Below are 13,897 nucleotides of genomic sequence, written 5' to 3'. Positions count from 1 at the left end.
TCCACGTCCAGTGAACTGACGTTAAATGCATGGCGCGATCCGCGAGGGGAGCCGCGCGCCTGTTCGCGTCTGGTGTGAACTACTACATTGCTTAACATGGTTTGCGGCGCTTTGTGGCGCTTCCGCGTCCAGTGTGAACCGGGCGTTACGTCGCTAGGAAAAATGTGTCGCCTGAGCCTCCGCCCCCTCCGTGCCCATTGGCGGAGGGAGGGCTCATGAAAAAAAAAAAAAAAATCGGTGTTCCTTCGGCGCGCCTGGGAAACTCTGAAATTATGAATAACTTAAGCTTGTTTTTGTCCCATTTGCCTGCATTAGCCCGTCATGATATTGTTAAATTAATTGAGAGCCACCCACTATTGTTTTCTGACCACCCCCGCCGTACGTCAGTTTTGCACCATGACATAGAAGTAGAGGGACATGCCACAACTAAGCAGCACGCACACAGAGTCAATTCTGGGAAGTTAAGAAAGAAGCCTTGGCTCTCCTTCTGACAATGCCCATCTTGATGTTAATTTGGGGTCAGGTTTTTACAGACTATAATGCCCTCGTGGTCCTGGATAGGATGCGCAATCAAACCAGCCAGAGATGCGGTGGTCTCTGCTCCTGCAAGACTTCAATCTCCAGATTTGCCACAGGAAGGGGGGTTGATATTGTGTTGGCAGATGCGTTATCACGTGTACATGTGGACTAGCTGCGGAATTCTTATTTCAGGAGAACTGAGGTTTTTCTTGTTTAGTTTTGTTTGTAGGTATGTTAATAGGGTTTAGTTCTTAAGAGAGGGGGTGTTATGACCCACAGGTGGGTCTAGGTGCCTCTATCTAAATAACTATTACCAATTTTAAACGTTTAGTTTTTTACTACTACACAAATGTAAAGTCAAACAACATACGCTTACAGAAACTCACACAACAAAATATAAATTAAAATGTGTAAAACAAAAAGAAAAAAAAATCAGCATTCAGATAACAGTTTTGTCCTTTAGTGAAGACTGACAATGAGAAAAACCAAGAGCCTCATCTTTGTGCGGCTGATCCTGTTTCTTCTCTCTGTAAATATCTGCCCTGTTTTGGAGAAGATTCTCTCTGAGGGGACTGATGTTGCTACAATGCACAGACTCCATGCCATCACATGTGTAAGGCGTCGGTAAATTGAAGCCTGCAGTTTGCAGTTGCAGCTGTTGCACGACAAAACGGGTCAACCAACCCGACAAACGACCCGGGTGATAATCGGCTCCGATCGGCTTGCGATGGAATTGGGACACCCGGGACAACACCACCTTTTTTTTTACCTGCCGCACGGAATGACGTTGAGCGTAACGTACGCTAAATCATAATATCGCGCCAGTCAAGGTCATATCGCGGGCCTGTCCCGCTCACCAGATATCCAAGAAGGTTGGTGAGGGCTGAGCGGGCAAAACCTTTGGTGACTAAGTACCGAAGGGGTGAATTTTTTCTCGACCTTTTTGCGCCTGATTAAAAAAAGGGGGCACAGGGACGCCTGTGCAGCTACAAGTAATAAGTCTAGACAGGGATGGGGAAGAACCAGAGCAAAGTGGCTGCTGCAGTTCCCCAGGGGGGACAAATTGTGGACGACATTCGGAAAAAATACGGTCCAGATTGTCTTGATATGTCGGATGTTTGGGTTGAAAAGTATGGTTTCCCAGAGGGGGGATCACTGAGTATGGAGGAATTGAGAAACCTCCGGGATAAACTGAATATAGCCGAGGGAAAGGTTACAAAAAAGAAAAACCCAAACAGGTGGGAGATTCAAATCATCAAAGATCATGAAAGGTGTTTTTCATTCTGGAAACCTGAAGCAGAGGTCAGGGACAGGAAACAAGAAAGGTGTGAACAGCGCTGGGCGCTGGAGCACAGGGGTGACAGAGATAACGGCAGAGGGTGCACACACTCACACACTCCCCAGAGGAGGGAGAAAAGGAGCCACTCACACACGAGCATTCAAATGCACCAAATCGTCTGTATCCTTCTCTTACAGGCCCGAGGGACCCTCTCCTGGACATGCCTGTCTTCCCTCCTCCCGCCTGCCCTCATCCAACGCTACCACCGTACAACCCTGCGCACTCCAGCACCGCCGCCGCAGCGTCGCCACGTTCATCAGGACTGCCGTCAACCAAACGGCCAGCCTCATCACTGCTTTCAGACAAGGGCTGCTCCCCCAGATCGCCAAAGCAGTTAACAGAAGCTGCTGCGTGGGGATTGAAGATGCCCGGCTGACAGAGGTCCGACGTCATGCAGTGCACGCTGAGAGGCTTCTGCAGGAGGCCAGCGATGCAGAGGACAAGAAGATAAAGCGTGCCTCCCTCACCATGATGAAGCACCTCAGTGACACGGCGAGACGGCCCTACAGGAACAACGACAACCGACGAAGGGCGACTAGCGGAGACAGAGGCGAAAAGGGGGATCTACGGCCGCATAAATCACTGGGCCAGAGAATGCCCTGACAAAGGAAGACACTGCGGGCAGAACCATGCCCACCGCAGCCAAGAGAGTGATCGCGAGGGCCGGAAAAGAGGATCCAGAGGGGACCAGGACGTGTTTATGTAGCATAATTGTGGCAAAGCACTGTTCCTGCTTTTGTTGTGGTTTGTGGCGTGTGTGAGAGTGATCAGTGAGCAGGGTGCAGTTACCCACTTCTACCAGTGGAGGTCGTGTTCGCCCCGGGGAATAACGCTAGAGCGGTCTCTCAAGTGGCTCGTGAGACCTATGTGGAGCGAACCGTCGTAGCGGACGTTAACGTGTGTGTTATCTGTTGTGCTTCCACAGGTGAGAAGGGGAAATGGTTGAAAATAAGAGCAAATGTATGTGTGGCTGTTTCGTAATTGAAGTCTGAGATCGAGGGTATGTGAGTTAAATTTACGTTTTGAATGTATCGTCTCCGAGTGATTACCTAGCGAAGAGGAAACAACGGCTAGCCCGTTGCTAGGTTACCAGGAGGCGGGGTTGACGCTCGGTTACGTTAGTGTTCGTTTAACGTTATGGGATGTTTATTCAGTAGAAATGTGAATATTTAAATGTATACGAGTAAGATTGAATGTGGGAAACGACATGATTAATAAGTTCAAGTCGAAGTCGGGTATGGATCTGTGTTTTGAAATGTAAAAAGTAGATAACGCTCGAGAGGAAGTCTCTCAAGTGGCTCGTGAGACCTATACGGAGCGAACCGTAGTAGCGGACGTTAACATGTGTGTTGTCTGTTGTGCTTCCACAGAAAACCAAAATAAAAGCTTCTAAAGAAACAAAGAAAAACAAAAATAAATGTGTCTTTGCAACATTACCACGCTACATTTACGTTTGACTATCTGCTTTAATATAAAACCGCAAAAAATGTGTTTTATAATTTTCTTTATATAATCTACAAACGTATTAGTATGATCCAGGGAAAATTCCATGTTTGTTTGCGAAACTCATTGGAAGAATGAAGAAAATCTGTTCGATTGTTATTGTCATGAACATAAATCACAAAACATATATATATATATATATATATATATATATATATATATATATATATGTATATATTATTTTTTTCATGTGTCACTTTAACAGAGACAACACCATCTGTAATTACTATGTTTGGTTGCATTTCCCTGGCAGGCAAAGATAGATGGAAGAGACATCCTTCTGGGTGGAAAATGGGACTGGCTTGTCTGTGGATGGTGGAGGCTCGCTGGGCTCATCAATCCGTCCATCCATTCACCTTGTTCGTCTCATCCTGACTGCAGCACGCCACTGTGGAGGCTTGACATAACACACATTAGATTAATAACAGAAAAGCAAAATGTGACTGATGGTGTATTATTTAGTGTGCTTCAGTTATAATTCTCATAATAATGACTGTTTTGCTGGCTTCACACAACATATATATAATTGGCCTGTCTTAGTTAAAAGCCCACTCACCACGACAAGGTGCAGGCCAAGAGTGGGAACACAAACACAGACCAGAAACGAACAGGACAAATCCAGACAAGACTACAAAAAACACAAACACAAATAACACTAATATCACTTTGACCACTATCTTTTTTCACAAGAACTTTTATTTCTTTACAAATTGAACCTTAGATTGTGTCACAACAAACTAAATAAACCCTTGAAACAGCCAACAAAACATGAAATAACACTTCATCAATATTATAATGAGTATCCTCATAAATGATTTCAAGATAACTTTCAACACTTTCTTACAATTTTTTTTTTACGTCTGCCGTAATGATTTTCAAGTTTTTTTCATGTGAATATTTTAACATTGAACATGTTAACTGAACAGTCAATGTAAAATCCCTTCATTGTTGCTCTGACCTCTTCATCATTTGTGACCTCTTCATCATTGGTGATCTGTACATCATTTGTGACCTCTACATCTACATCAGACACAGTATGGCTGTCACATGGTTCCTGAATCACGAGAAAACTGTCTTCTTCCAAGATCTCTGACACCTCTTTACATTTTTTAGAATATGTGTGGTCAAAGATTTGATCAAAATCACGTGTGTGTGTGGGTGTGTGTGTGACTCACTTACCTTTTGTTTGGTAGACATGCTCTTACCTGATTTGAAGAAACTAAAAATGGTTGGGACAGCTGTTGAAGTTAGGCACTTTCTCTCACCACGCAAAATGAAAGATTTCTCCTCAAAGTGAAGAGCACACAGCCTGGAGTTGTCATTGGGTGTCCAGTTTTTTCTTCTCACATTTTCCACCCATTTGTGCAACCTTTTTCTGTCCCCAAAAGGAAAGCTGTAAAAAGCAAAACATTCCAAAAATAAATGTACAATATTTTTTTTTGTGTAATTTTACTTAAAATTGGGTATGCAAACATATTTAACTAATTTAAACTTAAACACAATGCAGACAGTTGTGCAGAAAGTTTAGTGTTAGCTAAAATATCGGGCACACAGACGTACTTATTATGTATACATTTCTTTCCATTGTAACAGGTCACTACCAGATCTGCAATCCATTACCTAGAATTGGTTTTCCTTAAACTGATGCACAGGATTACTAATCTGACTTTGATGGGCAAATTTGACAACAGAATACAATTATGAAGCACTAAAACACAGGACCACAAAACAATTAAATGCATGATGAAATAATGATATGCTTTGTTAAATGAAATAAAAGCGCTGCTGCCTCACAGCAAGAAGGTCGTGGGTTCGATTCCGGGGCCCGGACCTGGGACCTTTCTGTGTGGAGTTTGCATGTTCCCCCTGTGTCTGCGTGGGTTCTCTCCGGGTTCTCCGGCTTCCTCCCACACTCCAAAAACATGCATGTGAGGTCAATTGAACGTTCTAAATTGTCCGTAGGTGTGCATGTGAGTGTGAATGGTTGTTTGTCTCTATGTGGCCCTGCGATGAACTGGCGACTTGTCCAGGGTGTCACCCTGCCTTCGCCCTAAGACAGCTGGGATAGGCTCCAGCAGACCCCCGTGACCCTGAATAGGAATAAGCGGGTATAGAAGATGAATGAATGAATGAATGAAATCTTTATTGAATGAATGACACATTTTATTTCACTCGTCGTTTATGTAATTATTATTTTTTGCTCCATAGCTTTCATGATTCAGCATTACATGTTAAGAGTGATGAATTGCATGAAAAGAGAGAGCACTCACTGATAAATTAACATGGTATGCTGTTTAATTCCATGAGGACGACAAAATATTTGCAAATTTGTGTTAGCTACACACATCGACAGGTGCAACTAGAAAGGGAGGAACTTTCAAGATCGTTGAGTTTTTATTTTTTATTTTTTTAGTTCTGATGAAATAAATAGACCAATCATTTTATTACTTTGTCTGCTTTCCAAAGAGGTTATTAATTAAAAAAATATGTGTGGCAGTGCTGTTATGGTCCATAGAGAGTTGCTTCAAAGAATTATCATTTATTATTCAGTGGCACATTGCTCACTTGTTTAATACACAAATAATAGTATATTATTAGAAGAATACTATTTTATTAATATGATAATAATAATAATAATAATAAAAATAATAATAATAATAATAATAATAATAATAATAATAATCATTATTATTGATACAATTTTGAAACAACAATCGTCAGTTGTTCCGTAAAAAATACATTCATTTCCATGTTGAATTTTGTACGGTTCGTGAGCGCGCACATCTGTCAGTGACGATCTCCACACTGACACAACTGCGCATGCTCTATTATCCCATCAATGCGGAAGTCAAAAGGTTTTTGGGAGCCATGCGCTGGGTGAGCAACTTCATTGAAAGGAATGGGACGCCATCTTGGACTCTGGGGGCTTGCCGCACTGTCACGCAGGTTGTGATGTAGTGGGCCGGCGACGCCGACAGGTATGATGTGAATGATTGACAGCTATCATTCGTTCCCGTTAGCGAGAGGATTAAAAACAAACAGACACCATAATGGCATCAAAATGGACTTATCCCAGCGGTGCGGAAAAACGGAAGGAAAAGAAAACTGATCAAGAAAAACTTGCAAAGGGGAAAGGTAAGTTATTTGTTTGCGATGTGGGCTGGAGAGGTGGAGGTGAAACGCTGTTGCCCCCCACCCCCAAGTTTGTTTATTTGTCCTGCTAGCCAGCTAGCTAGCGTCGGATAAATGTTAGCTGGCTGGCTAATATTTGTTCGTCATGAATCAGCGTTTTTGTTTGTTTTATGAAAGTTGACCATATCCTGTCAAGTTGGCCTATCCTGCCATGGGAATGACTGATTGACTCCACACCTGTTCATTCACATTCTAACAGGGAGGGAGGGAGGGAGGGCATGTTGTAGTTGTTGTTGTAGTCAGTCCCCTGTTATTGTTCAGTGGAAGTTGTCTCTCACATATTTGACTCTTAATGTTATTTTAGCCTTAACTTAGGATGAATTTACTAAGCTTAGTTTGTATTTTGTAGGCCCTTAATTAGAAATGTGCTACTGTTTTATAATTCAAAGAAATATTTTATGGAAATACTTTTTTTGGCATGGTGTTGACTATTTTAGACTATTGTGGCAGTGGGTCATTTATCTTAGTTTTATTACTTTAACTAGTACAGTGTGTAAAGTAATGCCAAAAACTCTTAAAAGTGACAGTTTTGTAATTGGGTAAAAGCTTTAAAGGGACACTGCAATCATAATGTTTAATTTAAAAACATTTTTTTTTTTAATTTTCCTATATTACTGCAACATCACTGTAATAATAAAATAGGAAAATGTGCTTCTGATCTGTTTTGCTTGATGATCTAGTGAGCTTTGTCTCTGCAGGAGCAATTCTAAAATATGTTGGCGCTGCAGACATTGAGCACGAGGGATCTCCCGAACATCCTGACCAGGAAGCTCCAGGACCAACACGTTCCTCAGAACCTCCTTCTGTCCAGGTGAATAATGTGTGTTATTCTTAGTAGCTAAGCTGATAAGTGTGGGACGAAACTAAGGCAATTAAGCATTATTTTGATTGTTGGTTTGCGTTTTAGTGTTGCACTTGTTGGTTTGTTGGATTTTCTTATTTAAAGTAAGCATTTTTTTTTTTATGAATACTCAATCTGTTGTATTTATTGACATATAGACGATTCTTTTCCTAGTATTATAGTGTTTGTTTGTTTTTAAATCAGTTTAACTTGCCTGAGTTGCTCAACTGAAGATGTTTAATTTTACCTGTAGCCTGTTTTGCTCACGAGGTGTAATAGATTGTGGAATCTTAGTAGACCTTAGTAGACGCACGCTGCTGAGAGTGGCAGCGATCAGCTCCGATGACCGTGGTGCTTGTAAATAAGGCAAATGCGCCATCTAGTGGGACGCAACATGTTTACTCGTGTTGGAGCAATGACAAGTACTACTAACAAAACAACAGATGCACAGGGTAAAAAAAATAATCATAAACTCAAGCCCAACAAAGATAACAGATGGGCATAACTGTACTTAGTAATGATTACTAGTACTACCAACATTTGTATATTTTACTTTCAACTCGAATTTGAACTATTCATCCCCTTTTTTCAGCAGCCATTAACACTAATAAATTAAATTAAATCAAAACAATAAATTAAAGCTGCAAGCAGCGTTTGCGGGACTGAGCCGCCGTGGCCGACGCGATGCCCGATGACCCCCGATGACGCCTGACCCCTGTCGACGCCCGCAATTGACCCCCGTCCTCTGCCGACGCCCGGCGACATCTGCTGAAAGAAGTCTATGCAAATGATGCAGATTTCTCACCTCCATTTTTTTTTTTTTTGAGGATGCTGTCAAATGTAAAACATTTGGCCTTGATGAGACATACACGTAGGTATTTGAATGACGTCTGTAGCACTTTTCTAAAGGAAACTGCAGGCATTTGTGTGTTGACAAAGAGGGAGAAGAGGTCTAATCATCATATGCCTGTGTATGCAAATGATGCATATTTTTGACCTGCATTTTTTTTTAAGTGGCTGTCAAATGTAAAATGTAGGTCTTGATGAGACAACACATGGATGTTTGAATGACGTCTGTAGCACTTTTGTAAAGGAAACTGCAGCCATTTACAGTATAGTGTGTGTGTGTGTGTGTGTGTGTGTGTGGAAGTAGGGATGTGCGATACCACTATTTTTCCTTTCGATACGATACCAGGTGATACCAAGGCTAGTATCCCGATACCAATACAGATACCGATACTTTTAGATGTCCAACTTGTGTATATGAAAATTATGACTTTTACAACGAAAACTCGTGAATGTTATTATAAAAAATGTATTTTATACCTATGTATAAGAATTAAACAAGCTGCCAAATATCAGACTTTGTTTTAATTTTAATCAGAGAAATCAAATCAACAGGTCAACTGAAAATCTGAGCAAATCTCTCTCAAAAAAGAGAAAATAAGAACAGCTGCTCTCAATTCAATATAATTCTTTTTGGACCAGACAGAGTGGTCTTCAGGTTAGAACTTGACAGAATATGTCTGTCTCTTTGGGAGTCATCTATGAAAAATTTAAATATTCTTGATGTAAAAGGAAGTCTTTTTATGGGAAGTATAACTCACATACCACCACAAATAGACTAAATAGCAACTGTTTTACTTGAAATGTGCCATTTAAGTAATTTAATTATTATGCTTTTCCAACTTAAAAGTGACACTGAATTGTGTTAAGATGATGGCAGGAATGTGAGTTAAATTAACAAATACATATTGTGCTGGGAGGAAACATTTTTATCTAACTAAATAAATAAAATATGTTTTAATGAAAAATTGACAAACATTCTGGTATTTTATGTAAATTTATCTTATCTACGTCTATATGCCTGTGATGGTGGGCACTGGGATGTATTTTCACTCCACCTGGATATTGCCTTTCTCTCTGCAGTGCTGGTTGGAAATTGCGCTAACGTTGACGGGGGAGGGGGGGAAGCACGCTATCGCTGTCGCGCTACGCTAACGTGTCGGCAAAGTTAACGTGCCAAGTTTCTTTGCGGGGGGCGGGGGACTGGACTCCAAGATGCTCCTGCTGATCACTGCTATGCTGGAGCTGGAGATGTGGCCTGTGATGTCTGCACTGGGAGGAAACTGAAGGCCCTCAAGTCCTGTCTGGTCTGTCGGGCCTCCTACTGTGACTCTCACCTCCAGCATCATCGTGATGCTGCTCCCCTACAGAGACACAAGCTGGTGGAACCCAGCCAGCAGCTCCAGGAGAACATCTGCCCTCGTCATGATGAGGTGATGAAGATGTTCTGCCGCACTGATCAGAAGATCATCTGTGCTTTATGCTGTATGGATGAACATAAAGGTCATCAGACAGTGTCAGCAGCAGTACAGAGGCCTGGGAGGCAGAGAGAGCTGGAGGAGACCAGGCAGAAGATCCAGCAGAAGATCCAGCACACAGAGGAAGACCTGAAGGGGGTGGAGTCCATCAACGGCTCTGCTGATAAAGCAGTGAAGGACAGCGAGAAGATCCTCACCCAGATGATCCGTCTGCTGGAGAAAAGACGCACTGAGGTGCAGCAGCAGGTCGGATCCACACAGGGGGCAGCAGTGAGTGGAGTCAAAGAGCTTGAGAAGAAGCTGGAGCAGGAGATGATGGAGCTGAAGAGGAGAGACGCTGAGCTGGAGAAGATCTCACACACACTGGACCACAGCCAGTTTCTCCACAGGTTCTCCTCACTGCCAGCACTCAGTCCGTCTCCAGACTCCTCCAGCCTGGAGATCCGTCCTCTGAGATACTTTGAGGACGTGGCAGCAGCTGGACCAAGTTGAGAGATGAAATACAGAAAGTTCTGCACAGTGCAACGTCTGTTATTATCTGAGGAGAACAGAAAAGTGACATTCATGGAGGAAGTTCAGTCTTATTGTGATCATCCAGACAGATTCACTGACAAGAAGCAGGTCCTGAGTAGAGAAGGTCTGACTGGACGATGTTACTGGGAGGTTGAGTGGAGAAGGGGGAGGGACTTCTGTGGTTTATTTTAGGGGGTTGGTGTAGCAGTGGCCTACAGGAACATCAGCAGAGCAGGAAGGTCAGAGGAAAGTAGATTTGGATTCAATTGCTTTGTCTCAATTCAGGTTCTGCATCCTTGAAGTGCGCATTTTGAAAGGAAGTTGCGTCATCGCACTGCGCGAAGGCTTGTCCCAATTCCCGAGGGTGTTTAGGACGCTCAAAATGCGCACTCGTAAATACGCACTCGTTTTAGCTGATTCCAAGGATACACCGCTACTATCCTTTGCGTACTTGGGTATCCCATGATGCTTTGCGTGCTGCTGCAAAGCATCGTGGGATCCTGGGAAGTCAGCTGAAATTAGCGGCATGTACTGGTTAAGACACGACATATAAATCTAAATATTGACGTTTCACATAAAGTATCCAGTTTTTAACGTAGGATTTTATTTATTTGAACATTCAACGGCATCGTTAGATGGCAAACCAATGGTTAGCATGATACTATAGAAACGTCACTTCCGGGGTTGGCCAGCCAGAGGGAACGGCGGTGACGAAACGAGGAAATACGCCGAAGGCTAGACCGTCCCGAGTGGTTACCGGGGAGGCGGGGTTTGGTCCGTCCTTCTAGGCTTAGAACTCTAAGAACGCTTCCTTCAGACGGAGGACACTCGGCCTCAAGGGTGCAGAACCTGAATTGAGACACAGCAAATGACAAATCCTGGAGTTTATATTGTTACCCAGGTGAATATTGGTTTCGTCACAACAACATGAGTACTCGTGTCTCAGGTCCTCGGTCCTCCAGAGTGCGAGTGTACCTGGACCACAGAGCAGGTCTTCTGTCCTTCTACAGCGTCTCTGGAACCATGGAGCTCCTCCACAGAGTCCAGACCTCCTTCACTCAGCCGCTACATGTTGGACTTTATGTTCCTTCAGGTTCTTCAGCTGAGTTGATGAAAGTGTGACTGAAGTCGTCAGAGAGACTCTGAGCTGAATTCTCACCTTTGATTCTTCTTCTGTCTTCACGTTTGTTACCCAGTGTCTCCGGCTGTCAATCACAGGGTGGGCGGGGCCTGGACGCCACTTCCTGTTGGTGCTCCTGGTGACTGTTGTCCACCTGCTGGATGTTTGTGCCACGTTCTTTCTCTTCCTCTGCAGCCCATTCATCCCGCAGATTAATAATGTGTCATTAGTCCACATGACAACTTTATTACTGTGGAAACACAGCTGAGGTCTGTTTCCACTCTGGACCTTTCCGCCCTGACCTTTGACCTTTCAACAACTCATCCATCTGATCAACCTTCTGACTGTTGATCCGTTTGTCAACAATCAGATGAATGCATGTAAATATTGTGAGAGAATTTTGTCTTTTGATTCTGCTTGTTGGCTCAATGTGACAACAGTCAATCAATAAGTCATGAAATATACCATCAGTCTATACTGCATAACAATGTCAAGTCAATGATCAAGTGTTGAATTGAAGCAATAAAGCAACAAGACAATCCAGATAAAGTCTCTGCTTGTTAGTAGATTTCTCTTCTGTCAAGATCTCCATGTATTCACCACAGACATTTAGAAAGTCAACACCATGAAGACAAGATCAAAGTTTCAAAAGCACATCAGTCAATGTGGGAAACAGCTGATATTTATCTGACACACACACACACACACACACACACACACACACACCACTATTTTACAGAACAAGTAGAGAACGGGTACTTTACTGACTCATAGTCTATTTACTTTATTGCATCATAACCAATGTTCCCTCTAAGCTGCTTGCTTGCGCAATCGCGCACTACTTGCACATTCTCAGCGCACAAGGAAATCTATGTAGCACATAAAATAAAATTCAACAGAAACGTATTAATTAATAATTTTAGAGCTTTTATTAGGCGGCGCACCGCTACGCTTTCAGAATGATGATTTTTTTTTTTTTTCTTCCAGCTGCACCGTATGAGTCCAAAAGGCAGAGAAAGTTTCCAGGCTTTAACAGCCAAGCGGTGAACGCACAACCATCACGCACACACAGCACCACCTGCCGATGAACGGGCACCCGCAACCAGGGTTCTTCCTCCGGCTGCGCTAATGTCCAAGCCCAGTGCACCCGCTTTAAACCCCACCACCACGCGCCAGAAGCTTTTTAAAACATTCAGCAATGAATGCCCATTGCCCACCTCTGGGAATGCGAGCCGAAATGCCAAGAACTGCGGAGGACAGAGTTCTCAGCGTGGACACTGGGGTTGCCGGAGCGGCGGAGTGGAGACAAAGTCAAGTGCGTCCCGTCTCAGTTCATTACGGGACAGCTTTTTTAGTTGCCAAATACGGGACAATCGCGTATTTGAGCACGGAAACGACGCAAAGTCACAAAACACAAATACAAGTTTAAAACGGTACAAAAAGAGGATCGTGGTGCAAACGCAAAAAAAACAAAACAAAAAAACAACACGCTGCAGGACATAAAAACATTCACTTCATCAGAGGAGCGATGCAAAGCAAGAAAACGCTGCATAACGCATTCCCTACACCGGAAGTAGAGTTGCTCCACGAGGAGCGCTCCCCTACAGCGAAGAACAGTCCCGACACTTCCAGTGAGAGTCGCCGCCTCCTACAGTTTCAACACCGGGACATCTCGCGGGGGTGGAGGACCTCCACCTGAATGTGGGAGTGGGTGTGTTTCCACAAAATATGTGTCTTCATGGTATTTAGCTTTTTAATGAAAGGACTCTTAAAACACTGAAAAATAAATGCAATATAGCTATTTTATGACTTACTGTAAATGTACAGGTAGGAGACATTTCCTGCTTGGCATTGCTGCCTGTCGCACTTCTTTCGGTGCCCACGGGTCAGCTGCAGGGTCATCAACCATGAACTACCATTCCTTGACGTTTCGCCCCTTGTGGCGGGACAGTGACAGGGACGTTTGCCTCGTTGATTCTGTGGTTGTTGATGGGGTGAGGTGTTCTTTCCACAACTCCTGTCCTTGTTTCGTTCTTTCTTTTATACAGTCAGGCAATCTTTGTAGATACGCTACTTTTATTGTATGGCCGCAAGTTATAACAGTGCTCATCAGGTAAAACACCCGGAAGCCAACGTCATCAACTCGCACCAGATGTCTCTGCATATTGCATGGAACTTGGCTGCCATCTAGTGGTTAACTTTCGTAACATCTCCTTTAACATATGGAAAGAAAGCAGTTGAAAATGGACAATAGTGACCGGATGAGAGTTACGTGGCCAGCAACAACAATAGCTGGCTACAGGTTAACCAGAAATGACTAGTTCACTCTCCTAAACAAAAAAAAAAAAAAAAAATGAACAGTCCACATGAACAAAGTGGCACAGAAATAAACAAGAGATGACATTCCTTCTTCAGAAAGTTTAAACAACAAAGTCTTTGCGGTACCTCTCAGGAGGTTTTATGTTGGATCTGGTTCTGGTCTGCTTGAGGCCTAAATGTCCAGATTGGGGGACACTTGGCACATCAGTCAACACTGGAGCCCGTTC

The sequence above is a fragment of the Nelusetta ayraudi genome, unplaced genomic scaffold (assembly GCF_046127955.1).
Source record: "Nelusetta ayraudi isolate G7.1 ecotype Tasmania unplaced genomic scaffold, CSIRO-AGI_Nayr_v1 ptg000043l, whole genome shotgun sequence".
Taxonomy (NCBI): Eukaryota; Metazoa; Chordata; class Actinopteri; order Tetraodontiformes; family Monacanthidae; genus Nelusetta; species Nelusetta ayraudi.
This window is presented reverse-complemented; position numbering follows the sequence as displayed.